At 41.4% G+C, this 15,613-nt stretch overlaps 1 protein-coding gene across 1 annotated transcript in view; it reads right to left on the bottom strand.

Moving 5' to 3' along the window:
• Window positions 1–15,613, bottom strand: part of LOC133758779 (serine protease inhibitor Kazal-type 10-like) — a 137,944-nt gene that overhangs the window by 51,550 nt on the left and 70,781 nt on the right. The gene's annotated exons all lie outside the window — the stretch shown is intronic.

Below are 15,613 nucleotides of genomic sequence, written 5' to 3'. Positions count from 1 at the left end.
AGTCACTTAGGCCTATTGCTATTTCTGCAAACTCCCCAAATAGATAACCTAACACCTTTTGTAGTTGGAGAAGTAAGTTATCAGAGAGAGATGAGGAATATCATGACAATGGATGTCTGTTACTCAAAGCAATGACACTAGCACGGAAATGAGATCCAAACTCTGCTCTCAGTCGTCACTGCTTAGTTTGAGTTATATTAGCTATCAGTGTCCTTGGCTGTAGCAGTTCCATAATTACCTTGGTTTGGATTATTTCATTGTTTATGCAGGTGAGTCACCCATCACTTTGCCTGGCATTTGGCCTCAGGTAGGTAATGACTACTTTGTGAAAGTCACTAGTATTCCTTCATTCGTTAAGCAATATTCAGGTCTTTTGATCTTCTATGAGCTCACATCAGGTAGCAAAAATATCTCACTATAACCAACATGGAATGTTGTTAGCAGCTGTTTTGGGAATTGAGGTTTAAAGAAAGCAATGGAGTGGACATCTTCTGCTGCTGTTTTCATATCCCAATATCTACATTTCTAGTGTCAGAAACCCCAATTACCTCTTAGCAGACTTCTCAAACTTCAGCTTTTGTCTTCAGTTGTGTTGATTCCATCATGATCCCTGTGGAGCCTACCACCTAGGCCTATTCTAACCTACAAATAGAAGTCCTTCCACCACAAACATCAGTATAAATATCAGTAGATGACTCAAACAGAGCCTCTAGTCTTGACCTGGAAGTGCTGCAAGAAAGACTATCTTTTCTCTTACACATGGACCTGGAAAATGTTTCCTGAAAACTGAAACTAGTCTCTGGTGAGAAAAAATAGGGCCTCTTTAAAAATGAAATCAAGGCCAGCGCCGTGGCTTAACAGGCTAATCCTCTGCCTTGCGGTGCCGGCACACCGGGTTCTAGTCCCGGTTGGGGCGCCGGACTCTATCCCGGTTGCCCCTCTTCCAGGCCAGCTCTCTGCTATGGCCCGGGAAGGCAGTGGAGGATGGCCCAAGTCCTTGGGCCCTGCACCCGCATGGGAGACCAGGAGAAGCACCTGGCTCCTGGCTTCGGATCAGCGAGATGAGCCGGCTGCAGCGGCCATTGGAGGGTGAACCAAAGGCAAAAAGGAAGACCTTCCTCTCTGTCTCTCTCTCTCACTATCCACTCTGCCTGTCAAAATAAATAAATAAATAAATAATAATAAAAATGAAATCAAAATAGAGACAAAGAAACAGAGAGAAACTATATTTCAATGACATAAATTTATTGTTTCAAGCCATCCCTGCATCGTCTGTTCTTTGACTTCTCTTTTAAATGGAATAATAAATTCCCTCTTCTCTTACAGAGTTGGTATCATGTTTTCTGTTCCCTGAGACAAGCCAAATAATAGATTCAAGAAGAAAGGACTTTGGGGGAAGAGAACTAGTCTCTGGGTGTATTGCTTTTGCAAAAATCCTTTCTCAGAGTGTAACTATATTGGAAACCACTCTTTGGTCACAAAGCCCATATGGGCATCTTGACCCAGGCATTAAAAAATATATAAAGAGGTCAATTTTTAAAAAAATATTCAAGAAGTTCAGAGACAGAGAGACACAGAGACAGAGACAGAATTCCATCTGCTGGTTTACTTTCTAAATGCCTGCAGTCATCAGGGCTGGGCTAGGCTGGACCAAATCCAAGAACTGAGAATCCAACCCAGGTGAATGGCAGGGACTTGGAAAGCTGAGCCATCACCTGGCCTCTTCTGGGGTCTACTTTGCAGGAAGCTAGAATTAAGAGAGCAAGGACTTGAACCCAGGAACTAGAAAATATATAACACCTTTGTAATTTTGAGGACCAGGAATTCTTTTCTGTCAAGGGAAGAACACGTCTTGTAGAAGTGAAATGTATTCCCTATTATTGATCCAAGCTATTGAATGCCCTGCAGGCATCTTAACCATTAGACCAACAACCACTCAAAATGTTAACTTTTGGGGCTGGCACTGTGGCATAGCAGATAAAGCTTCTGCATCCAGTGCTGGCATCCCATATGAGTACCGGTTTGTGTCCCAGCTGCTCCACTTCCAATCCAGCTCTCTGCTATGGCCTAGGAAAGCAGTGGAAGATAGCCCAAGTCCTTGGGTACCTGTACCTGCATGGGAGACCCAGAAGAAGCTCCTGGCTGCTGGCTTCAGATCAGCACAGCTCCAGCTGCTGCAGCCAATTGGGGAGTGAACCAGCAGATTGAAGACCTCTCTGCCTCTCCTTCTCTCTCTGTGTAACCCTGACTTTCAAATAAATTAATAAATCTTAAAAAAGGTTAACTTTTATAAAAAGCTTAATATGAATTCATGATTACAGAAAATCATATTCCTGCAAAAGAAAATCCATAAGCAATATACCATGGCTGAATTACTAATCATGGCAACAGATCTTTATTTCAAGAGAACAAAATACCAAAAGATCAGCTGTATCTCAACTAGCGAGTTCTAGAGAATGTCTTTATCAAAGTCATCTCTTGAATATTCTTGCTATTTCATGCTTCTTCTCACTAGCCCTTATTCCGTGGGTCTCTTCCCTAACAAACGTATCCACTGTGTCCCCAGATCCTTGGTTGTGTGATAAATAAGCTCACCTACAGGCTCATCCTCATTACTAAATGCTCCTTGCATTTCCTTGCCCTGGCTGACTCCGGAGTTTCCCCAAGGGTGATGCTGGCATAGAGCAGAGTGGAGCATGCCCATTCTGCTACAGGGCTGCAGGGGAGACTGGCACTTTACTGATTTTCTGAGGCAGCTTCTGGGCTTTTGTTTCTCTGTCCTATTGGAAAGGCAACATTAAGCACATGGTAGCTTAATCAGTCACTTTAGCACTGTTTTTACATTCTGGCCATGCTCCCAAAGTAACATACGTATTTTGGCTTCTAACATAGCCTTTCTTCCCAACATTCATGTCATTGTCCTACAGCGCTTCACGTCCACCTGGTTGATCATCCATACCTTAACTTGGCAGTCTCAGCCGAACATTTTACTTATTTTTTTAAAGATTTATTTATTTGTTAAAAGGCAGAATTACAGAGAGAGAGAAATAGAGAGAGGGAGAGAGACAGAGAGAGGTCTTCCATCTGCTGGTTCATTCCCCAAATGACTGCAACAGCCAGAGCTGAGCTGATCCGAAGCCAGGCGCTAGGAGCTTCTTTCAGGTTTCCCACACAGGTGCAGGGATCCAAGCACTTGGGCCATCCTCTGCTGCTTTCTCAGGCCATAGCAGAGAGCTGGATCGGAAAAGGAGCAGCAGGGACTCGAGCCACAGGCGGTGGCTTTATCTGCCAAGCCAGAGTGCCAGCCCCTCAGCTGAACATTTTAAATGTCAAGTGTGCTACTCTCCAATGTGTTTATGTGTTGAGGAAACCCACTTGTGCTACTCTAATTTAGAATTCATTCCTAAATTACACACATTCCTATTCAAACTCCTCAAATTTCACGACACAAATAGATTGCAAGGCATTCAATATCCCTGTGATCAATACTAAGGACTACATTTCACTTCTACAGGGCATGCTCTCCCCTTGACAGAAAAGAATGCTAGTTGCTCAAAATTGCTAAGAGTGTTATACAGTGTTTGTGGGATGAAAAGGTTTTCTCTTGGTGGCTCTGTGGCACAGAGAACTGAGGGAAAAAGACACAGCATAAGGACTTGGGTTTGCTTCCTATTACAACCAATGTGACTTGTGACTGACGTAAGTCGTAAAAGGAAGTGGGCATCACCTTCTCTACCTCTTATGTGAGTTTTTAAACTTAATACACAGGACTCTTTGTAGTCATTAAAAGCATGCAAATAAACAGCATCACTGTCCAACAGAAAGGCATAACCTGATGTGTTCTAAAGGATGTTCTAGTGGTGCAAATACTGGCCTTAGGTGTGAAACATCTCTGATGCTTCCATATTACAAAATCATTTGAGAAACTGTAGCACCGAAGAGACAAGTTTTAAAATGACACTTTCATTCACCCCATTGTGAAATTATACATGTCAAGCATTGTATTGATTCTTCCCAACACAAATATCAACAAATTCCTTGACTTGTTTGATTGATTTTTAAAGATTTATTTATTCATTTCCCTTTTAAAATTATTTTTTCATTTATTTGAAAGGCAGAGTTAGAGAGAGTGAGAGAGAAGCAGAGAGATCTTCCATCTACTAGTTCACCCCCTCAGGTGGCCACAATGGCCAGAGCTGAGCGGATCAGGAGCCAGGAGCCTCCGCTGGGTCTCCCATGTGGGTTTAGGGGCCCAAAGACTTGGGCCATTCTCCAATGTTTTCCCAGGCACATTAGCAGGGAAAAGGATCGGATGTGGGGCAGCCAGATCTTGAACCAGGATCCACATGAGATACAGGGCCCACAGGCTCTAGCTTTAAATGCTATACCACAGCACCGGCTCCTATTTATTCATTGCAAAGGCAGAGTGACTGAGGGAGAGACAAAGCTAGAGAGATCTTCTATCCACAGGGTCACTTCCTAAAGGCCCTCCCAATAGCCAGAGGTAGACTAGACAGAACCCAGGAGCCAGGAGCCCCATGCAGCTCTCCCAAATAGGTGAGAAGAACCCAAGCAGTTGGACCATCATCTGTTCCCTCTCAAGTGCATTCGTAGGAAACTGGATTGGAAGCATAGGACCAGGCTCTCCAATACAGATGAGGGCATCCCAGTGGTGGTTTAACCCACTGTGCCACAACATCCGTCCCAAATTGATGTTCTTCATAACCAAATGGTCTTGGTTGATACAGAAAGATGAAATTATCACTATGTTTGAGACTGGGGAGATAATACCTGAAAGTATTATCTTCGCATTTGGTTCCTTTGTGTTCCGGGACATTACTTATCTCTACCACTAGATGCCAGCCTCACTCTTCTAATTTGGTTTTACTTGACTAGTTACTTCATGGGCAGCTCTCAACTCTCTATCACCTTTCAAGCTAATCACACAAACCATCTCTACTGGCCACAAGGAAGCTCTTCTTTCATTTTCCTTCTCCCTTCCCTCGGTGCCCCCACCTAGTGAGTCGATTCCAAGAGCTTTCTTTGGAGCTGGTGTCTCTTAGGGCTCCAAAGCCAAGCACATTCTACAATGTTTCCTTGTTAACACTAACTATCTCTTATAGCCTAACACTAGTTCATTATTTAGTCTCACCATCTCTTCCCTACCAAAAATTATGATAACCAAAATAAAAATCTCTCCCAAATGAGAAGGGTGGTGTAAGGAGAATAAAAATGGGAAATCATGGAAAATTCCATCGTTTATTTTTTCACCAAAAAGTAGAGAGCCCACATTTGTTCTATTTTAATAGAGAAACAAATGAAGCTTAGCCTAGAAATCTCTTATCTTTAACTATCTTCACTTTAATATGAAAATCCTGTGCTGTTTGGAGACAGACATGAAAACAGGTAGAAAACCATGAAGTCCAGGGGGACTCTGATAAGTGGTTCTGGGTTCTGGGTATAAGCTGAGAATGGAAACAATGACACGAGGTCCCACATGAGAATGTGAGTGTTCCAGTACAGGTGAAGGGGTGGAGGGACTCCCTGGCAGAGCCCATGGGCAGAGACAGTTCAACAATTATGCCAGGTTCAATGAACGTATGCACCATGCCAAAAGCCAGAAGTGTATCTTATTTTTATTGTTTCAGTCTCCTCCACAGCCCTACTATCCTGATACCATTCTCACCCCCATTTTATAGATGATAAAGCTAAACTTAACACAAGGTAAGCAAACTATGTAATACTATAGATTATAAAGGAGGATTGAGACATGAACTCAAGATACGCTGCAGCTAGCTATAAACTGATATTGTCTGTAAACACACATAAAAAAGAGGGCAGGCAGAGGAAACGATAAGAGATTTTCCAAAAGATACAAACCATATAATCTTTAAAATATTGATCCTGTCTTTTAAGAAAGCATTCTGCCTAAAGGCACTAATGGACAAATGCATACCAAGATAAAATGCTGTTTTCAAAATTGTAAAAGCAGTCCTCATGTGGAAGCCTAGTTTTCTTGCTCTCTTTGCAGCTATTTCCAATAAATCAGCAGATACTCTTAGTATCAACTTTTAGGATTTTATATGCTGTTACTCTATTTTCTCATCTCCAGAGCTACTTAATCTCTATGAAACAGTAAGAAATATTTTTAGAGCCCAGGCAAATGAAATCTGTTGGTTTCAAGAATACTTATTGGGTATCTATTCTGTGCCATTCACTATATGAGGCACAAGGCAGATAAACCCCTGTTCTTGTAGACTTCACATTCAAAAGGGCTTGTGCAAGGGCATGGTTCTAGAAGGATAATAAGAACCACAAACTAACAAAGCACAATCTGAATGTTAGAGAAGTATACGATGCCACGGAAGATCAATTTGAGGAGCCGACATTTGGCTTAGCTAGAAGTAGGAGGAGGAGGCCAGGTGAAAGCTGAGGATGAAGCTCCAGACACACAACCAGTAAGGTCCAGAGTTAATTTGGCCTGTTTTAACAGACAGATGGGGGATAGGAGAAGATAGGAATCAATGTCAAGTTCACAGAGATACAAAGGTTCCAATAATGTCATGTAGGTGCGGCTTTTTAAGCCATGGGTAGAAGTCTAGGTCTTTAAATGAGATGACAAGCCATTAAAACAATGTTCCTTCAATACTTTGATACTTGGAGCTAAAGCTTGGCTCTTCTACATATTTTATCAGTAAACACTTCATCTGTTTCATGACTGATTTTACAGATTCTTGCTCTTCAAAGCACAAGATCATTGTTAAAAATGCAGATTTACAGGGGCAAGTGTTGTGGCATAGCAGGTTAAGGCTGCCACTTGGGACATCTGCATCCCATAGCCAGTACCTGGGTTTGAGTCCTGCTTCTGCTCTGCTTCTGATTTGCTTCCTATTAAGGTGCACCCTGAGAGGCAGCGGATGATGGCTTAATTACCTGGGTTCCAGTCACCTATATGGCAGATGTGGATAGTTTCTGGCTCCTGGCTTTAGCTTGGCCCGTCCTGGATAGAGATTGAAAGTGGATGGAAGATATCTCTCACTTGCTTGCTCTCACTCTCGGTCTTTTTTTTTCAAGTAAAGAAAAATAAATATTTAAACTTTTAAAAACTCCAGAATTACAGATCTCATCTTAGATGTACAAAGTCAAATTTGCATTTTATCAAGATCCACAGGGAATTTTCATGCATATAATTTGAGAAGCATTGATTTCACTCATTAGAGGAGACTTTCTGAAAGATAAATGCATTTAAAAAATGTATTTTCCAGCTGGCGCCATGGCTCAACAGGCTAATCCTCCGCCTTGCGGCACTGGCACACCGGGTTCTAGTCCTGGTTGGGGTGCCAGATTCTGTCCCGGTTGCCCCTCTTCCAGGCCAGCTCTCTGCTATGGCCTGGGAGTGCAGTGGAGGATGGCCCAAGTGCTTGGGCCCTGTACCCCATGGGAGACCAGGAGAAGAACCTGGCTCCTGCCTTCAGATCAGTGCAGTGCACCGGCCACAGCGCAGCGGCCATTGGAGGGTGAACCAATGGCAAAGGAAGACCTTTCTCTCTGTCTGTCTCTCTCACTGTCCACTCTGCCTGTCAAAAAAAAAAAATGTATTTTCCCTATAGGCAATACAAATTTTCCAGAGACATTGTATGGCTTGGTGTTAATGATTCTGAGCAAGGTTCATGACCACATCTTTAGTGGTCAGTAGTTAGTAGTTAAAAATACAAGCAGTATGGAGCAGGCATTTGACCTGGTGGTTAAGACATTGGTTAAGACACCCACATCCAATACTGGAGTACCTAGATTTGAAACTCAGATCTGGCTCATAATCTAGCTTCCTGATAACAAGACCTGAGGAAGTAGTAGGTGATGGCTCAGGTAATTGGGTTCCTATCCCCCATGCAGGAAACCTGGATTGAGTTCCTGACTCAAGGATTTGGCTCTGACCTAGTCTAAGGCATTAGGGGGCATTTAGGAAGTGAATCACCAGATGGGTGTGTCTCTGTGTGTGTCTCTGTCTGTAGAAAGAAAAGAAAGAGAGAGAGACAGAGAGAGAGGAAGGAAGGAAGGGAGGGAGGGAGGGAAGGAGGGAGAAATGAAAGACAAAAAGAGAGAGAGAAGGAAGGAGAGAGAGAAAGGAAGACTTCGTTCAAATTTCAATTCTGATACACAGTACTGACTTTCAAGTTACTTAACCCACTTGTACCTTAACTTTATTTTTTCTCTTTCAGTTAATTACACTCAATTTTTATTAGATAACTTTAAATACTGATGGGATATCGTGAGATATCTTGATACATGTATATATCATGCAATGCTCAAATGTGACTTAATTTTCTTATGTGAGAAGAACTGCATTTGGTATGTAAGGACTCCTTTACAGCACTTATTTTTATTATTGTCACTACTTTACAATTATATCACCATCATTATTTTACTATCAACACTGTCACCCTGTGTTCCTTTCTCCTGTACAATATTAGGAAAGTTTGAGTGAGTTGGGAGAATCACACCATTAATGAGAATTATAAATCAATTGTGATGAAAGTTACTGTGAGAAAATATAGACACTCAGATCTCATTAGACATTATTTTCCTTGAATACCTTAATATTTCCATGACTCCACTATGACTTTTGTGCAAATGGTTCATTAGTTTCATCTTTTTCATGACCGTAGCTCTAGTCCCATAGTTCAAATCTCCTGATATACACTCTATCTGAATTTTATACCATAACTTGCAATCCAAAGGTTCAGACTCAAACATCACTTCTCGTAGGCTGGCTCTTTCTCCCAGTTGTCCCTGTTTCAATTTTTCGAGTATCACTCTCAGTCATGAAGCTTGTCAAACATGCTGTTCTTCCTTTTATCTCCTCATGATTCCATCTATAACCACAAAGTCACCAAACTCCCTAGGGAAGGTCTGAAACTGTATGCTTTTAAGGACAAACCTTTTCTTTAATTGTGAAGACTGAGAAGGGTGTTTGTCTTAGCGGTTAGGGTGTCTCTTAGGACAACTGCTTCCCATATCAGAGTGCTTGGGTTTGACTCTCTTCCTGCTAAGGGCACCCTGGAGGCTCAAGCAGTTGGGTCTCTGCCACCTATGTAGGAGACCTGTATTCAGTTCCTGGCTCCTGGCTTCAGCCTGATCCAGTCGTGGCTGTCAGAGTCATTTGGTGACTGAACCAGAAAGCAGGAGATCTCTGTTTTTTTTCTGCCTCTCTCTCTCTCTCTCTCTCTCTTCCCACACTGTGCTTTTCAAATAGATAAAACACATTAAAATTTTCAAATAACAAATTTCAAAGACTAATACTTTTATAGGAGATACTAAAATGAATTACTAGAAAATGAAATGATAAAAAGTCAGAAAAAGTACAAGCCAAACAATTATAACTTTGGATAAAAATTAATTTTAATAAAATCAATATATATAAATATGACAATGGACATGAATAAAACAAAAATACCGTATCTGTTTATTTGAAAGTGCACGTATACATGATTGATACAGTTACACAATTTTTGTTTTTCTTCAATTATAAATGTTGAGTGAAATATGAATCATCCATTAAAAACACAGAGCATTTTGAAAGAACACTGTTTTCATGTTCTTCTTGCTTGTTAACTCACCTAATCTGTTGACAATGTCTCTAGAAGATAATGTGTATCTAAATTCTTTGTGTGTTGTTGTTTTACTTAAGTAACACTCATTTTTAAAAAGCCAATTTCACAGAGAATATTTACATGAATTTTGGAAAAGTATTTTAAGCAATTTCAGCAAGCTCAGCATCTTCAGTTTTAATTTTTATATTAAATGAGAAAAGGGATACTGATTTTTTTAAAAAGATTTATTTATTTATTTGAATGTCAGAGTTACACAGAAAGAGGAGAGGCAGAGAGACAGAGAGGTCTTCCATCCACTGGTTCACTCCCCAATTGGCCACAAGGGCCATAGTTGAGCTGATCCGAAGACAGGAGCCAGGAGCCAGGAGCTTCTTCCAGCTCTCCCACACAGGTGTAGGGGTCCAAGGACTTGGGCCATCTTCTACTGCTTTCCCAGGATCGGAAGTGGAGCAGCTGGGATACAAACCAGCGCCCATATGGGATGCCGGCGCTGCAGGCGGCAGCTTTACCCGCTATGCCGCAGCGCCGGCCCCAGGATACTGATGTTTTAAAATTAGCCTCTAATCCTTCATCAGCAGCCGGCTTCAAAAATTGCTGTGTAAAGTTTGCCAACATGAATTTACATTTGTTGAAAGAAACCATAAATTTCCTATTTCTGAATATTCTTTTGACAGAAAATAAAATTTGACTTGGATATAGTGCTAACTCTTTGGTTGAGGAAGCATCCCGTATGTTTTCTTCTCATTTCAGGATCAGTATCAGAATATAAGTCTATGCAAAACTTCAGTTTAAGACCATATTTGTTGACAGTGTAATTTGCAATTTTTGTAACTGTTCAGAGTCAGTTGCAATTATTGTCAATGAAGAAAAGTAAATCCTTTGTATTTAGATATATGTAAACTACAAAAGTCTAGTCAAGTTACGCAGGAAGACGCTTCACCAGTGTACTTACATTAATATCGTACACCAGGTGTGAGAACATTGTGGTGAGTGTTGTTGAAAAGTGATAGCTAAGCATCCATCTTTGCTGAAAATTCAGATTTCAAATACACATCTTTGATCCAGTCTTCAATGATGTCTCAGCTATTCTGTATGGATATTTAAGTTTTAGCAATCTGAAGTAATATACAACAAGGAGCTCCAAAAGTTCTAATGTATTTTGAGCAAACATTAAACTTCTGTTTCTATCATCCTTTTATTTACTTATTTTAGAGTTAGGTATTTATTTGAGAGGCAGAGTGAGAGAGACAGAAAGAGATAGACAGTGCCTATCCTTTGGTTCACTTGTCAAATGCCTACAATGGCCAGGATTGGGCCAGGTCCGAACTGGGAGCCAGGAACTTAATTCAGGTCTCTCACATGAGTGGCAGGAATCTAATGACTTGAGTCATTACTAGCTATCTCCCAGGGTCCAGATAAACAGGAAGCTAGACACAGAAGCTACAGCTGAGTACCAAACCTCAGTTCCCCTGTATGGGACATGGGCATCTTAATGGCTCAGCTAAATACCCACCTCATTCTTTAAAATTCAATAGAGGAATTTAGTGATAGTTTCTTTTGAAGAATTATTTTGATTTGAGTTTATTTCTTCATGCTTTGTACATGAATGTTATTTAAAAGTTAGTGTTTTAATTGTTTCATTAAACAATAAATCCCCATAATTGATGAAACATGATGGTTTTAGCTGTGAAATTCTTCAAGAAAAACATTTACCTCTCTGAATCCCACACAGATGACTTGCTTATAAAATTCCTAGGATTTTGGTAAAACCATTTGAGTCAGTTTATCACAGAGGATCTCTTCAGTAAAGAAAGAAGTTATGTGTCATGTTGAGGATAATGAACCTGTGAGAGGAACTGGATGGTGGGCAACCATGAGAAAAAGAAAGGATAAACAGTACTCAAACAATTTTTTACTATTCTCTGGACCAGTATAAATATAATTAATCTGTTCTGCCATATATTGATTTTTAACATATTACCAATAAAATTTATAGTAAAGCCTATTTCATATTTTCCCATAGACACAAAAGAATTACATAAAATAAGTTCTTAAATGCCATGGTAGAAGAGGCTTTTTAATTAACCATTTCTGGGGCTGCTGGCGATGTGGCGCAGTGGGTTAACACCCTGGCCTGAAACGCCGGCATCCCATATGGGTGCCGGTTCAAGACCTGGCTGCTCCACTTCTGATCCATCTCTCTGCTATGGCCTGGGAAAGCAATAGAAAGTGGCCCAAGGCCTTGGGCCCCTGCACCCGCGTGGGAGACCCGAAAGAGGCTCCTGGTTCCTGGCTTCGGATAGGTGCAGCTCCGGCTGTTGCGGCCAATTGGGGAGTGAACCACTGGATGGAAGACTCTCTCTCTCTCTCTCTCTCTGCTTCCCCTTTCTCTGTGTAACTCTGATTTCAAATAAATAAATAACTCTTTTAAAAAATTAACCATTTCTTAAATCTTCCCATCACTACTTTTTTTTTTTTTTTTTTTTTTTTTGACAGGCAGAGTGGACAGTGAGAGAGAGACAGAGAGAAAGGTCTTCCTTTTGCCGTTGGTTCACCCTCCAATGGCCGCCGCGGTAGCGCGCTGCGGCCGGCGCACCGCGCTGTTCCGATGGCAGGAGCCAGGTGCTTCTCCTGGTCTCCCATGGGGTGCAGAGCCCAAACACTTGGGCCATCCTCCACTGCACTCCCTGGCCACAGCAGAGAGCTGGCCTGGAAGAGGGGCAACCGGGACAGGATCGGTGCCCTGACCGGGACTAGAACCCGGTGTGCCGGCGCCGCAAGGCGGAGGATTAGCCTACTGAGCCACGGCGCCGGCCTTCCCATCACTACTTCTCCAGAGAACCCAGACATTCCTTGTTTCTTCTCCTCTCTGGCTCCAACTTCTGCTGCTGCCCAGTTCATTGTGTTTGTTCACAGCTTCTAAGCTCTGGTTAATCTTCCAATGATGCCCTTCCTGTTCTCTGGTTCCACTAACCTTGACTGATTGTCTCCTACATGTTTTCCTCTTCTTGTCTTTTTCTATTTACTTCTAGGAAAGACATAGTCTGTCCTTGACTCACTATCTCCGAAGAAGATCCCTGGTTCATTTTTGTCTTGGTCTCATTTTCTCAGCTCTTCTGTTTCCCTTGGGTTTCTTGTCTTGGGCTTCTCCCTCCTCTTGCCCTTTGGCAGTGTCTCCAGCTTCATCTGTCTGGTTGGATCAATCCTACCTCCCAGGCTTCTTTCAGCAATTAAAATATGACTTACATTTTCTGCTCCTGTGTTCCTAAAGACTTTCATGTCCTCAACTACTTCCATCCCCCATAGCGTCACCATTTGTTCTTTCTTCATGTCTTCCCATTTCATTGCTTCTTTTGTCGTTCTCTCCTACCGCTCTTGTGTATTTAGCAACTGTTTCACTTCAGCTGCTTTTATTCCCGCAATCATCACCTTCTGAACCTAGAGTAGACCTTCATATGCACATTGGAATGCCTGAGTATCTCACAGGCTACATCTGTTTCGAAGTTCCTCCCAATTGCTTCTCCACTTTGTTTTCTAGCTCTTCCAACAATGGTGGATCCCTATCCTCTCTCCTGTTCTTATTACAACATTCCTCCTTTCTAAATGCTATTCATATTTTAATTACTGAATATTATGATTAGTGGTGCATTAATCCTTGGATTATAAAGTTGACTGAAATTATGTTTTTGCAAAAATTAAAGAATAAAAGAAAGGAAGAAAGGATGGGGATTGAGGGAGGGAAAGGGATAAGAAGGGAATTATGGCCATCTTGTTAGAATTGTACCTATGAAATATATGAAATTTGTTATCTTTATATTCATAAAAGTTGAAAAAAGAAAAATGTTAAGAAATTTAAAAAAAGCTGCTCCCCTCTGCAAAATAAACCCATCCATACACACATACTATTCACATTGTTGCAGCTAATTTGTAAAATTCTAGTTCCTGTGCTGTGGCTCCTGTAGCTTTTTGGTTTAGCTCTCTTCAGTAACTCTATACTTGTCAGCTAATCTCATTGTTGAAATCTGCATTCTTCCCCCAATACACGTTATTTTTCTTTCCTCATCTATACTATTTTCCCATTGTTCACCGATTCTGGCTACTTCCGTGTGTGGGTACCACACGGGTGTCCTAAACTTACATCCTATGATATTTAATCCACCTATGCACATTCTGCCATTTCTATCCTACTCATTTTTCAACTGTTCAAGAAGAGCTTGAAAATGTCCCTGAATCATTTGCCCTTGCCCACCCACCTGGCTTGTCCTGATATACCCCACCAATTGTCAGAACCTGGCTTTTATCTTCATAGGAAACTGATGTATTCAGCTGCTTATTAGCCTAACTGGTCCCATTTGATCCTTTGATTATTTCAAACTTGGAGTTGATTCTATTCTATTCTTCAGTCCTTTTCAGACTCTAAAATATATTCCAACTTTTTCCAGTGACTTCATCCACAGTTTACATTTGCTTAGCTGCCTTGTTGTTTGCTTCTTATTCTGTTTTACTTCTAGTTTATGCTTAAATTACCCACATGCTCATTTCCTAAGCTGATCCCATATCCCGCATTACTTCTAGAGTTAGCCAAACTGCAAATGCTGAGGACATAGCCTTCCACATAACTGTTCCCACTTATGATACTACATGCAGGTTCAGAGCCTCCTTAAACTACACTCAGGTCCAATAATTTACTAGCAGGACTCACAGATCTCAATGAAGGCTGTTATCCTGATGGTATAATTCATTACAGGGGCAAGATACAAATTAAAACCAGTTAAAGGGAGAGACACAGAGCAGGGACAGGGCAAAGCCTACTTTGTCACCTTCTGAGGAGTCAGGATGACTACTTCCCATGTGGCACCTATGTATGACAATACACATGGACTACGGCCAGTCAGGGAAGTTCCATAAGCCACTGTATCCAGAGTTGTTTTAGAATTTCATCACATAAGCAAGATATATTGATTTATTCATGATTGATGACTGATTTTTCACATTACTGAACTCAGCCTCAAGTCAACTGAGACCTAGTGACCCAAAGCTTCCACCCTAAGTCACATGGTTTTTCTTTCTGGTATTCTGAGCCCTACCCTAACCTGTCATGTATGGCCAGCTCCACCCTGTGATGTGGTGTGGACAGCCTGTGTTCCAAACAAAGACACTCCCAAGACAAAAAAAAAAATTATATCCCAAAATCCTAGGGCAAATGCCAGATACTTTTTGGTATATGGCCAAATTCTTCACCACACCATCCAAAGTTCTCTGATGCTACCATGCCCTCCAGAGTTTGGAGATTGATCTAAAACTTACTTCTTCATATTTATATTATGTAAGCATTTTTGACTTTTGCTTTTCTCTTTTTTATTTCACAGAAATTGTCCAGACTGCCTCACTTCTTTTCCTTGGTTCCCATTTCATAACGTCTTTGAGTCTTCCATTTCCCACATAAAACTGGAATTGGAGTTTGTGAGGGAGAGTCCCATTTAATTTAAAAAGCTACTGAGAGATCTTCTTACTTTTCTACATGCTGAATATTAAGGTCTGTGGTAAATTAAGCCTGTGATTATAGAGTGGATTAAAGTTTAAAACATTAAATTTTAAAAAAAGAAAGGGAGGCCTCACCAGAAACTAACACTAATGGGACAGTGATCTTGAATTACTGGATTCCAAAAGTCAAGAAAAAGAATTTCTGTTGTGCAGAGAGAGAGAGAGAGAGACTGACTTAGCTTAGGTTGCACAGTTGGTCAGTGGCAGAGCCCAGCTGAGCATTTCCTTCTCTGGAATGCTTCAGCTCACATGTTACTTTGTCCCTTCTTTCAATTTTGTTGATTGCTTTTTTTTTTTTTTTTAACAGGCAGAGTGGACAGTGAGAGAGACAGAGAGAAAGGTCTTCCTTTGCCATTGGTTCACCCTCCAATGGCCGCTGCGGCCGGCGCACCGCGCTGATCCGAAGCCAGGAGCCAGGTGCTTATCCTGGTCTCCCATGCGGGTGCAGGGCCAAGCAC

The sequence above is a fragment of the Lepus europaeus genome, chromosome 4 (assembly GCF_033115175.1).
Source record: "Lepus europaeus isolate LE1 chromosome 4, mLepTim1.pri, whole genome shotgun sequence".
Classification (NCBI taxonomy): Eukaryota; Metazoa; Chordata; class Mammalia; order Lagomorpha; family Leporidae; genus Lepus; species Lepus europaeus.
The sequence above is the reverse complement of the archived record's forward strand: the minus strand, read 5'-3'. Positions and strand labels throughout refer to the sequence as shown.